At 54.1% G+C, this 12,847-nt stretch overlaps 1 protein-coding gene across 1 annotated transcript in view; it reads right to left on the minus strand.

The window, feature by feature from the left end:
• Positions 1 to 6,713: 6,713 nt before the first annotated feature.
• LOC122572048 (alpha-protein kinase 1-like) overlaps positions 6,714 to 12,847 on the minus strand; it is a 32,869-nt gene continuing 26,735 nt past the window's right edge. The window contains exon 3 of the transcript XR_006318358.1: positions 6,714 to 7,234. The gene's annotated coding sequence lies outside the window, so the exon portion shown is untranslated. The remainder of the gene's footprint in view (positions 7,235 to 12,847) is intronic.

The raw sequence follows: 12,847 nt of genomic DNA on the forward strand, positions 1-12,847 counted from the left end.
ACGCGACGAACGAGATGCTGCCTCTGCGAAACGTTTATTTTACCATAGACCGTCGGAATTTCCAGTCGACGTTCCTAACTGAATTTCTGGTAGACGAACGCGCACCGTTTCGCCGCGAGAAACTGCAAAGTCCACAGAAGCCACGCGAACGCCTGGCAGCTGGAAACCGCGACGACGAATCTAATCGTAAACGCACACACGCACTCGCGCCCCTTCGCCAACAATTTATTAGATAGTCCCGGATAACTAGCAATGCCAATAAAAGGCAGGCTTGGGGAAGCTGAAACGCGATAAGAGAGTCCAGGCTTCGGCTCGGTTTCCGGGTCTACTCGACTTTAGAGCGCCGCGCGGACGACTATCCTCCCACGCTCTCGACCGCGCGGCGTTTCGTCTTTGCTGGCCGAAAGAGAAAGATATGCTCTCCGATTCCTTGCAACTGGTTCAGCCGCGCTAAAGAAACCACCGCTGATTGCGTAGTTCTGCTCCAGTAATTGGCAAAGATCGTTCCTCGCCGCCGACTACGTCGACGAAGCGACCGTTGAAACTGACGGCGAATGATCGATCGATCGATAGATCGGTCCGGCAACGCGACATTTTCCGCGCCGTTCGACGTAATTAACCGATAGCCAACGTTCGCCGATCGACGAGTTACCGTGGAAAAACGGGAAAGGCGTGGAAAAAAGAAACGAGAAAGAGGAAAGAAGAGAGGAACGAGCGCGCGGTGGACAAGGCGGTGGTAAAAGTGGCTGGATTTACGCGTCCATCGAGCGTGCCACGCACGACGTTACATTCCGCTCGTTGTCGCTCGAAAACCATTGAGTAACACAACGTTGGCGATCCGTAAATCGCGTTCGAGCGCGGATCTCGCTACGATACGCATCGACTGACGACGACTGCCACGAAAACGGCCGATCAAGTGGAACGCGTTCCACTTAGCTTGCACGCGTGCGACCGGTCGTGCGTCCGAAAATCTTTTCCTCCTCGAAATACCCGGCCGGTTTCGCGCGTAAATCAAACGAACCGTCGGTCGAGCGTTCTTTACGCGATGGCTGTCGTTGTCGTTCGCGTCGTTTGACGATAAGCTGACAGGCTTTTTCCATCGCGCGCGATAAATATCGACTACGAGGAGGCACGGCAGAGTGATGCAACTTTAATGGAACGAAAAAGGAATCTCGTGGGGTCATTGTGCCAAGGACGGAGAAAAGGGCCGGCGAGCTCGTGCTCGTAGATAGACGGCCAGAAAGAGAGAGAGAGACAGAGAGTGAGAGAGAGGGAGAGGGGAAAAGAGCGTGAGCGAGAGACAAGGAGAGTCGGTCATCGGTTTCCCACATTTTGTCGAAGCTTGTGGCCTAGGCCACCTGTCCGCCTCTTTACTCGTTCACGCATACTACCGACGGCACGAGACGAGCATTCGAAGAATATTATTTGATGTACGATGAATCGGGCGAACTGGAGCGAGAAGAAAGGAAGAGAGGAGGGAAGGAGTTGCATCCTCTCGGGCTCGTGTCGTAGGTTGGACGTTTCGACGGACGCGTGCGAAGTATCGCCTACGATTCCTGCATCGTCCATTCAGGCTGCATGCGCACGGGTAAGCGGTGGTAACAGGTTCACGTGGATTAGCATAATCGTCATAAAGCATGCAGCCTCGATGAATTATTTATCTGTCGGAAGAGTCGGTGTGTACGACGGAGATACGGGGAGAGAGAAAAAGTCGAAAAGGAGAAGGAACACGTACGGGGTAGCGTTATAGCGGCGCATCGGTTCTTCCTTCTTCGTCTCGTTTCTCCACGGTCGCTGTTCTTCGCTTCTTTCACGGGCTGCTATGGATGCTGGTCCGGCTCGCGAGATACGAGACAGAACGAAACGGAAGGCGACGCGAGCCGGGCGAGATAGTGCGAACGGAAGAGAGAAAGACAGAGAGAAAGAGAGAGAGAGAGAGATAGCGAAAGGAAGAAAGTGGGGATCTTCCATTCTCTTCCTCGTTTCGACGAGGCGCGAGCCGGCCTCGACATTTGCATATTACGCCTGGCGTTAGGTAGCCAGTCCCGGCGATGCGTTGCATTAATTTCCGATTCCGCGACAAGGGGGATGACCTTAACCCACCGTAGGACCAGACGCGTCTGATCGCCGCGCCGTAGAAACATCGCCACGCGCTGCCTCGATCGTCTCCTCGGTTCCTCGCGCTTTCGGCAAACGATTTTTTTCCCGATACCTCCGGTCGAACGAGGCAACTCGAGACAAAACGTAACGTAACGTAACGTAACGTAACGCGACGCGAAGTCGAAACACGAACGCGTCGAACGATCAACGGATCGGAGAAAGTCCGTTGGAAAGCGTGAAACGGTCGCTCGGGATAACGCGACGTTAACGGTTTCTCGTGAGAGTGGTCGACCGATCGAACCCCTTGGAAACGACTGCGAATCGTTCGGAAGATGCAAACGCATCGGTGCCGTGGTGTCCTCGCCACCGATGGTTCCCCCTCTCCCGCCGACATCGGTCCGATAGGCAAAGTAGCGACGGTCGGGAACAAGAGGAGCGGAAGTCGAGAGGAGACACCGTGAGAATCTTTCCGAGAGTCTTCGCTGGTGGCAGGCCGTGTTGCTTTTATTATAAATCTCCGATGATCGGTAGGAGGAGGAAGGGGGGTTTACGAGGTAGCTTGGCTGTTTGAATAGGAAGAGCCCAGGTAATATGCCCATTTGAATATACCTGGTTCAGCCTCTTCCTCTACCCCTCTGTCTCGGCTTCTCGTTGCCAGTGGCAGTGGCCCGGTCGTTGCATAATTTAAAATTCAAGGGTTGCTGTTCTGCCGGGAAAGAGAAACTCCGCGTGGAAGAAGGCAACGCGGACGGCCGTAGAAAAGGGGTGTACGGGTGGAGAGGGTACGGGCCAGCGCGCAACCCTTCTCCTGCCGATCTGGAACAATAAACACCGTGGAAAGGGTGACCCCGTGCTATCGGACGGATATATCCTCCGCTCAGGTACGCGCGATTTTGCATAGATCTCCATACGTTACGTATCCCTTTTCTCTCTTCGACCGACGTTTAAAGGTCCAGGTATACATTCAAACGGTGTCATCCCTATGGGAAAGTGTATGCAAACCATTGTGACCCCCGCGTTCGTTCCTGCTCAACTGGGGAGAAGCGGGTGAGGAAGGGGTTGGGAAGATCACACCCCTGAGATAGATGATCGTCTCCGAGGCATCGTCGTCGAACCGTGTGCGAACCGAAATCCTTTCCTTCCGTCTTTCCTTCTTTCTTTCTTTCTTTCCTTCCTTCCTTCCGTCCTTCCTTTCTCTCGCCCGCACCCCTTCGCAAACCCTTCTGCCATTCGACGCTCTCTCTTTTTCCTCTCCTTCTCGAGGAGACAATCGTGCATACGTAAATAGCCTTCGTCTCGAACGCACCGTGTATTCTCGCGTCGATGGTGCTGCTGCCTCCTCGAATCGGGATCAATCGGCGCGAAAACGTAACGGGCAGAGGGGACGACAGAGAGAAAACGAGAGACGAAGAAAGAAGAAGAAGAAGAAGAAAGCTTCCTATTGTCGGTGGAAGATGTAACCGCCGAAGGAACGACAACGATATCTTTTCCTAACCCAGATCCGATCGAAGCCGTCTCCTCTTTCCCCCAACATCCAACCCCCCCCCCTCCCCGTTCCGACCACCTCGGCCGTTCGATTCGTTCGAGGCGTTTGTCTCAGCCCGTTGACGGAAACGTCGAAACGGAGAAAAAACGGAAGGAAAGTCATCGAGAATGATAATTCGCGGCGTTACGCGGTCCATCGAGCACGAACGGCCAGGTCGGCACGAGCCAGGCAGGTGCAGCCGAGGCGCACGGCCGACGTCCTTTGCACCTGATGAAATTAAAATAAACGCAGTCATCTCATTTTCATCCTCATTAGTATACGACGAACAAGTGGGTTAACGGCTTCCTACGAGCAGGAGAGACTCGGGGCCCAGACCTTCTCCCCGCTCCCCCCACCCCTTGCCGTTCGTCCTCTCTTTCTCTCGTCTCATTCACGGGGTAAGGGAATCCCGCATAACATTAAAACCTCTAAGGCCGTCGAGCAGAGTCGGTCCTGCGTGGCTGAGTGCGCTCGCGCGCGCTCGCGTCTTCTCTCTTTTCATCTTTCCATCTCATCGCGGTACCAGACCGTTTCTTCGAGGTTTCCTCGGAGGTAGCGCGCGTGTACGCGACACGCGTCTCGGTTTCCTCGGCTAATCGCCACCGCGCCGGGTCGAGGCTTTTGTTTCGAAGCCGGCAAAAAACGTTGCGTGTTGCTCGAAATCCCTTCTCTCCATCGACTGGTTACGTCGAACCTCTGACGGTCGCGTGCCAACTAACCACCTATGAAACAGCCCGTGCCGAGCAAACCTATGCTAATGTATGCCGCGTATGCACCGTTCGTCCTTCCTTCCCTTCTCGCTCTCCAACTCGCGTTTCTTTTTCCTTCCCGCCGCTGCCGCTGCCACCGCCGCCGCCGCCGCCGCCACCACCCTTCCACGCCTCCCTCTTTTTCGCACCTTCGCACACGTGCAACGCGCTCTCGTGCCAAGGAGCCGCGGACGCTTTTCCATCTATCCGTTCGAGTCCAAGGCCGTGGCGATTCGACGAAAAATAGCGCGCACCACCGCGGAAAATTCGCCGTCCATCGATCTGTCTAGCGACAACCGTGGATATTGCGCCGGTTGCCGCAATCCCCACTGGCCACCTGCTATATCGTAACCGCAAGTTGCATATCGCGATTTCGTTGGATCGCGTGCGTCCGCTTTTACCGAAGAAACGCTTTCTAATTAGCGGCCGAATCGTTACGCAATTGCGTTACGATCGAGACCGTTGCGTTATGTCGCGTCGCGTCGCGTCGCGTCGTTCAAAGTCGTTCGCCGATATATGTAGGTCAAACGCGTTGCCGAACACGGGCACACGTCCGCCACGTGTTGGTATATTCTATTAAAACGATAGGAAAATGATAAAGCGGGTGATTAATGGTACCTCGTGGAAGGTGAAGGATTAATGGCGACTATAGCCGCGACTACCAGATCGGCGGACGTATAATGCTAATGCGAATTGACCGATGAATACGAAAGCCCGTTACACGCTGCTGCTCGCACAGAGCCTGGTAACTTCATTAACCGTGACAAAACGAGACGCGCGGTTTCATAGAAGAATGCGAGTTGACGTCTTACTGAGCTCGCAGTACGCCGCGGCGGCAAAACCCGAGCCACGCCACGCCACGCCACGCCACGCCACATCGCCATCGAACGATGTAACGTATGCGCGTGTTTGTCGTTAGGCGCGCTTAATAAATTTCCTGCTAGCGATGCGATTTATGCGTCCTCCAGCGAAAATTGTTTCGCGCGCGTTCACCGTTCGGCTATACGTCATTTTCGCGATTCCACTTGCCACTACCGCTGGTTCCCCCCTTCCCCGCTCTGTCCCGCCAGATTTCTTCTTCGTTTTACTGGTTTCCGTCACCTATCGCACGCTGTCCGCTGTCCGTTGCGCGTCTATTGGACGTTGCACGTTGACGCGCAAACCAATTCGAACCGTTAACGCGCGGTTCGACGAAAAATTCCTCCGAACGTACGACAACGGCGAGCCGTTATGTACGCGAAAAGCAGAAAACTTGTCAACGGCGCGGTGTCGCGTAGGTACCGACGCACGTGTGCGTTCGTTCAGGTAAGGCGACCATGTGGGTGCGACTGCAACTGCGAAGTTAGGTCAGCTAGGTGGAATTCTGGCGCGTACGGGTCAGAAGGCGCGACACTCCTTTCCAACTAACGGAGTTTACGCTGCTCGAAAAGTCGTGTCGTTCGCCGGCAGGCAGATATTCGGCGGAAATTTTAATCGACACGGCACACCCCGTGACTCGACCGAACTCGGTCTCGCGCCACATTACGCAAGGAAGGGATCTCCGTTATTAAAAAGCGAATCGATCGAGTCGTTGTTGATGCATTTCGCTCTCTACTTACCTCCGTGGTAAGCCGTGGCGCGGCTCGATCGGCCCGTCATGAATTTTAACGAAATCTCTTTATTATTTCCCGATATCGGAACGAAAGTCCGGCCGGTTTATTAAATGAAAACAATTACGATCGGGGCTATCCGCGATTCCGATTTTAACGAGCGATTCTTTGTACGCGGGAAATTGAATTTGTTTGTTCCGGGAGGTGGCGACGTCGCTGGAGAAAAAAATCCAGCCACCACTAGCCAGCGGGCCTTTGCCAGGTCTAATGAAATTATTGGAACGCTACGCGTTTCCGTTCTTCCCGTTTCCCACCGCCGAGCTATAATCGTTCGCTCCGATCGTCCCTTAACAGACGAAATTAATCGAAACGCGTTCACTCTGCAAGCGCTCCGATTCGACGACGAGCGACGAGCGACGAGCTCCAGCGACCTCGTGGTACATCGAACTCGATCTGGAAAACGAGCTGCCGATTTTTACACGGTGACGTACCAAGGCGTCGTCGACGTCTTTCCACTGTTTGACGGGGCATGAAACGTTGTGCGGAGGATAACGAGGCTGGAACAGCACGCATTCCGCCAAGATTCCGGACTCTGACAACCAGTATTTACGATCCGAGGTTAATCTCTTTGAGAAGCAAAGTCGACGGTGAATCGATCTTTGGTCGATCCATCGTTTGTTCGAAAAATGACGGGTCGGTTGGTCGTTGTGATTGAAAAATAAAACAAACACGAGGCAACGTTGTCACGAGTATATATTTGAGAGAAACAATTTTACACAGACACTTTACAGTACACGCTGTTTTCCATACAATCGCCGTTACGATAAACGTGGCGAAAATAAAATGGCGCGCGAGAGCGAAGAAAGGTCGAAAGGGTGAAAAGGACGCGACGCATCGATCAGCCGATCGCCACGAAATCTCGCATGGCGATTCGCCGTGTGTTCGTTTGGACCGTGTCCTGAACAGGTCGCGCGGTTGCGCGACGTTTGCGCAAAAAATTATATTAAATTATCGCTCGACAAATTAAACAAATTTCACCGCTGCGTGTACGCTTCATTCCACGCGGACGTACGAGCAAATATTACGTCGATAAACATAGCCGCTTCTGAAAGGATTCACTGTGTCTCGTAGCGTCGCGTAAGGTCGCTCTTCAGCCTCCGCTACTCTCTCGCTCTCTCTCTCTCTCGCTCTCTCTCTCTCTCGCTCTCGCTCTCTCTCTCTCTCTCTTCCTCCGTTTCTCCTTCCAATCCATCGCCGGGACTCCAGATGTCCTGCGAACAGAAAATTATCGGATCTAAGCAACGCGACCGTATCCTTATCGCGCCGTACTTTCCGACTTTCTGTAGCCGCGAGAAGATTTAGCGCTCCGGCGAACGATACGAGCGTCTTGACATCTTCCAAACAGACGTTGCGCAACTCGTTAAAGACCAAAGTGTGTAAGTACGTAACGCGACGCGGTGGCATTGTGTCGGCAATGAAAGATCGCGAACGCGACGAGGTCGGAGACAGCCGATGGAAATAGACGTCGAACGATCGTCGACCGAAGGAAAACGTCCATACATTTTCGCCGATAGAAGGAATTTCTGTTCGGCGATCTTTCGACTCGGCGGTGTGCGTGAATGCGTGTACGAGCTACGAGGTTGCGAATACGAACGTCGCATAGGCGACGATCGACGTGAGTCGGCCTCTATAAATAGTCGACCGCTGTGCTGCGAAAAATCACTGTTTTTACGATAATTACCGTCACTTAGTGGCCCTGCTCCTTTCATCGCGTCTCACCGTACGTCCACGCGCGTTGCCACCTATCCGGTTCCCTGCATCGGCCAACATACGCCTCTATCGTAGCTACTCTATCCGCTCTCTGCAATTAACGCGCCCGACCTTTTGTTCCGCTCGCTGGATACCGGCAGCGACATACCGGCGTATAAAAGTCGAAACGCCAGATACGACGAGCCTTATCGCCGACCGACTTGTGCTTTCAACTTACTTACGTCTGGTATCGAGATGTCGGAGACGGAGATTCGCGAATCGGTCGGTCGACAGGCGAAGACCGACGTGTGTGGGCACGCGTGCTCGGATCGCAAAGGTCGAACGATATAGCAGTATTCGGCAACCGCTTCTGCGGCTGTTGGTCCTCGTTGCTGCACGGGGTCTCGCGGCCGGTTAGACCGCTGCCTCACTCCCCCTCGATTCTTTCTTCCCGTCTTCCATCTCGGTCCCTGACCCTATCCTCTGTCTTTACCCAATTGCGTCTCTCTGCCCCTCGACGTCCTGGGCCCCGTCTCCGTTTCTTTCTCCTTCCGTCGTGGTGGTTCAAATAAGTCAAGCCGCTTTTATTCTCGGTCTCTCGGATATTCTTTATAGCGGCGGTGGCATCCCTAGGCCCTCGGCCCTCCCTCTTCGATACGTATGCCGTACGTTATGAAACGCAGGCAGCAGCGCACGGCGCAAACTACAAGAAGCGAACGGGTACGGGCGGCCCTCGTGTTCGGTCCCTTACTTATTGGACAGTTTACACGCCGTGCGTTTTCATGGCCCCCGGCGCACTTCGAATTATACGAGCTCGCGTCTCTCTTCCCTCGCGAATATTCATATATCAACGAACACCACTGTTCCAGGGATACGCGGCGCGTACCTAGCCACGCTCCGGCGATGCTGATTGGTCGTCTAAATTTCGAAAAAAAAGAAAAAAGAAGAAAAAATCGTGGTAAACTTGATTCCGCGAAAAATAGGGAGAAACGGCCGGGCCCGTACAGAAAAGGGGCAGCAGCGGTGTTTCTTCCGTGGTGGTGGCAACGCGTCGGGACGGTAGGTTGACGGGTCTCAGGTAAGCGGTCCTGACGCGAGTCTCGTGAAATAGCGGTTAATAATATGCGCGCCAAGTTTATGTCGCCGGTAGATTCATACGTCATGGCTTTATTGTGACGCCTCGCTAAGGTCCGGGGATCCTCGTGAGACGGCGTTTGCATAAAAATACGCCGGGTGATTGAGTACTTTAGAAAATTTAAAGGCTATAGATTACGAACCGCGCGAGGGAAACAATGCTTTGTCACGGACGTCGAGCTGGCTTCCTTCGACGCCGGCAGGGGTGACCACCGGGAGGAGCGTTGCGAGAAATTTTCGAGACGATTTCCGGGGTGGCGCGATTTCACCGTCGATTTCCGGCCGGACCACTTCTCCGACGTCACCGTCGTAATTTATCGAGCTCGGAGTGAGCTCTAATATTCTCGTTTCGGCTATCGACCGCCTTAATCTCGATACTTCCAATTATGTCCGGCAAAGATGTCGTCGATAGCCTGGAGAAAAGCCAGGATAGGCCAACCTCGAAAGAGGCGAAAGACGGCGTGCAATCGAAAAGGAAGAATGAACGAAAGAAGAACGAAAGAAAGGAGGAGGACGGGCAGAAACGTAAAAAGAGAGAAAGAAAGAAAGGCAGGAAAAGATAGAGGAGGTTCCACCCGCGGTGAGATCCGGACGAATAGATGATTATCGGGCATATAGGAAATTGAAAGGGTGTCTAAGGAGGTGTCTAGCGAACAGTTCGCGGGGGCGGTTTTCTCGGCAGGGTGGCACTCGACTTATGGGGTCTTAAGGGTATTCGGACACCCACACGGAAAGATGCTCCTCGCCGATAGCCGCTGCCTACCTCGGATAATAGGTTCCACGGGTTTTCGAAGCACGCAGAAGCCACCTTCGTCTGTTGGATCGTCTTAGCTCCTGCCTCCCCCTCCCTCGCTCTCTCTCTCTCTCTCTCTCTCTCTCTCTCTCTCTGTGTGTCTTTCTCTTTTTTAGTTAGTCTCTCGGGCCGCGTTCGAACCGAGGCGAGTCGAACCGAGCCGGGCCGAGCCACGCCGTACCGATCCAGCCGATCCAGTCGATCCGACCCGATCTTCCTTCTCTCTTTTCGTCCCGCGCGCACCGTCAGGTGCACACCTCTCTGCGTTCTCCGATCGCTATCTGCCAAATCACTATCAATCACTCGCCGATCCAGACACCGGCCGCCGCTCAATGAACCAACCTTCGAACCGAACCCCGCTAAGCCACCTTTCCTCTCGCGATAAATAAATCGGACTAGCGACTTTAACGAGCCGTCTCTCTTCCTTTCTCTTTTCTTCCGGGGGACAGGCTCGATTCAAGGAGAATGGTAGTGGAGGATCAAACGCGCGCAAATAAAAAGGATCACGACTTGCTCGATAACCGTCGAAATTTTGTTTGCTCGCTCGGCGTTGCCCGTTTGCTCGGCCAGCTCGGGACTGGTTCGGCCGCTCCGCGAACTCTCGTTAAGCTTCACCGTGAAATTTGGCAAGTTGCTCGCTGCTCGTGGATCATCGATCATGCCGCTGATGGGCCTTGAAACAACGCGCGACCATATCGCTGACACGGAAGCCTCCGGCTAACCAGACCGAGCTCGTCAAATCGCAATTAGACGGACGATTTAAAAGAAATTTTTCATCGGGCCGACTCGCCGCGATTCTCGTTCGGCGGCGAGGCAAGCCGAGACGAGGCGAGGCGAGGCGAGACGAGCGATCGAGGACGCGGCTGCTCGATTCGGGAGCGAGCCGCTGTCAGCGTGCTACGTAGCACGAGAGATCGTTGTAGCGGGCAACCGGTGCGCAATGGCCCGAGACCGGGCCTTTATTATCGTCGCGCCGATACTATCGCCACGCGATTTATAAAGCATCTAAGTATAAGCGCCGCGCGACAGCAGCAAACCCTTGCCAATCGCACGCTTACCGTTAGGCGAACGGTCGCGCGCACCATACGCTGGACAAATGCGCGTGTCTTGCCCCCTCTCGATTAAATCGTTCGATCGTTTGACATCCCGCTGAAAAAACCGTTCTATTCTCGGACATTGCATCGGCCTATGTTGAACGCGCTATTCCGACTAAACGGTCCGTCAGCTTCCCTTCGAATCATTGTCGTTCCTTCGCTGGGCGTGTGTCGCTCGAGAAAAGTCGTAACGCTCGAGAACAGGGGATAGCCGCTTTACGCGAGGGATAGCGGTGCTCCAGCCGAATTCCACCGACTCTGCGTAGCCGCGAAGCGAGCGTTCGAGGCGTCGTCGGTCTCCCCTAGGACTCTCCTTTCGCCGACGAGGGCCAAAGCTGTCGCGGATTAGTCGCGAGACACTGGAACTCGCGATAGTATCTTAGCCGACTCACTCGAGGCGAATCTTACGTCGACCGTAGACCGTCCAACGACGAGACGCGAATTTTCTCGTCACCTCGAGCGAAAGTTGAAAGTAAATGGACGTGGTCGGTCTGGCAATGCGCACGTCGTCCATGCGTCGTATAATCCCCGGGATAGGATTACGGGATAAAGAAACGCGCAAGATCGGAGGAAAGGACGCGTGGCAAGGGACCAACGTTATTTCCTAAAACCAAAGTCTCCGATCGAACACACTCGAATTTTCGACGATAGTCGTACGCACGACTTGAAAACAGTCCCTCCCCTTTCTCCTGCGTCTTCTCTCCTGATATGGGCGCTCGTATCTGTTCGTTCGGTTACCAAACTCGACATAAATTAATCCCGTCAAACGTCCTCGTTCGTTAACCGGCCCGGGTCCCAACAGTCCCCGTACTTCTCTCCAGGCTCCATGCCGCTAAGCAAGGTTAATCTTAACTTACAGGTATGGGACTTGCGTAAGCCTGTCTTGTTCTGCCATCCGACCGCGTCTCTTCGACCTTTCTGTTTCTCTCGGGTCTTCCATTCGACCGACTGTTTCGACCTTTTTGTTCGCGCACGCTCGACGACGACGACGACGACGACGACGACGACGATTAGAGAATCACGCGATAAAAACGGGATAAGCGTTCTCGATATTTAAACCCGGCCAAACTTTCCCGTCGAACGAAGCGACGTATCGAGACGCTAAGCCAAGGTTTAAGACTCGACTTAAATCCGATGCGAAAGTGATGCAACCGGTCGCAGCTGCTCGATTACCGTTTTACCCAAAGTACGTCTAAGGATACCGCGCGTTACCGGTTCCACGGGACGAGCCTTATCGGGCGATCAATCGTGATCGCCTTCGATCGATCGATCGTTGGATCGCGTCGCCGAACGACTGTTCCCGCTAATGACTGTGCGGATCCTTTCGAAAAAAACCTACCTCCCGGCTCGGGGATTTGCGACTAACGAACGCCAGACAGTTGGAACGCGACGCAGCCAAATGCGTTTCACTTTTTTCCGCGCTTACCAGTTGCCGTGTATTCGATGTTGTCGCGAATCTGCGATTCGAAGGTCGAACGTCTCCGTACGCCACGGACGAACCGCGAAGCTCGAATCGTTAACTGCATCGACAACCATCCTTTCCTTTCCTTTCCTTTCCTTTCCTTTCCTTTCCTTTCCTTTCCTTTCGTTTCGTTTCGTGCCATCAAACGAGATTCATCGCTTATCGCGAACACGAGGGATGTCGCATCCCCTGTGCCATCCAGCCGTCTCTGAGTTACCGTGCGCCGACCATAAAACGACACTGCTCCGTGGCTGCCAGAGGAGGCATATTGCCGTTAACGTTGAATTAAGCGGACCCGCGAAAGAGGGTTGGGTTTCCGAGGGACGTGAGCCGCACGACGTGTCCCTGCCGTGTCCGTTCGGTCGAACCTCGGCGTCCACCACTGTTTTGGCATTCGGTGAATCGTCGAGGAAATCTCACCGCGTCGAATAGCTTCGCGTCTCTGCGACCGTGGAGAAAAAGGGAGCGAAATATCGGGCGAGTCGGTTGGCTCAGGCACTTTCATCCCTTCGTGATCGCTGTGCCGGCGGATTCGAGCTATTCCGTCAACTCCCCGAGGTTTCGCTACGGCGGGGTGTCTCGCGATTTATGCAAAATGGAACGCAGCTCCCTCGGGAGCTAGCCAGCAACGCCGTTCGACCCTCTACGCTCT

This window comes from Bombus pyrosoma, linkage group LG10 (genome assembly GCF_014825855.1).
Source record: "Bombus pyrosoma isolate SC7728 linkage group LG10, ASM1482585v1, whole genome shotgun sequence".
Classification (NCBI taxonomy): domain Eukaryota; kingdom Metazoa; phylum Arthropoda; class Insecta; order Hymenoptera; family Apidae; genus Bombus; species Bombus pyrosoma.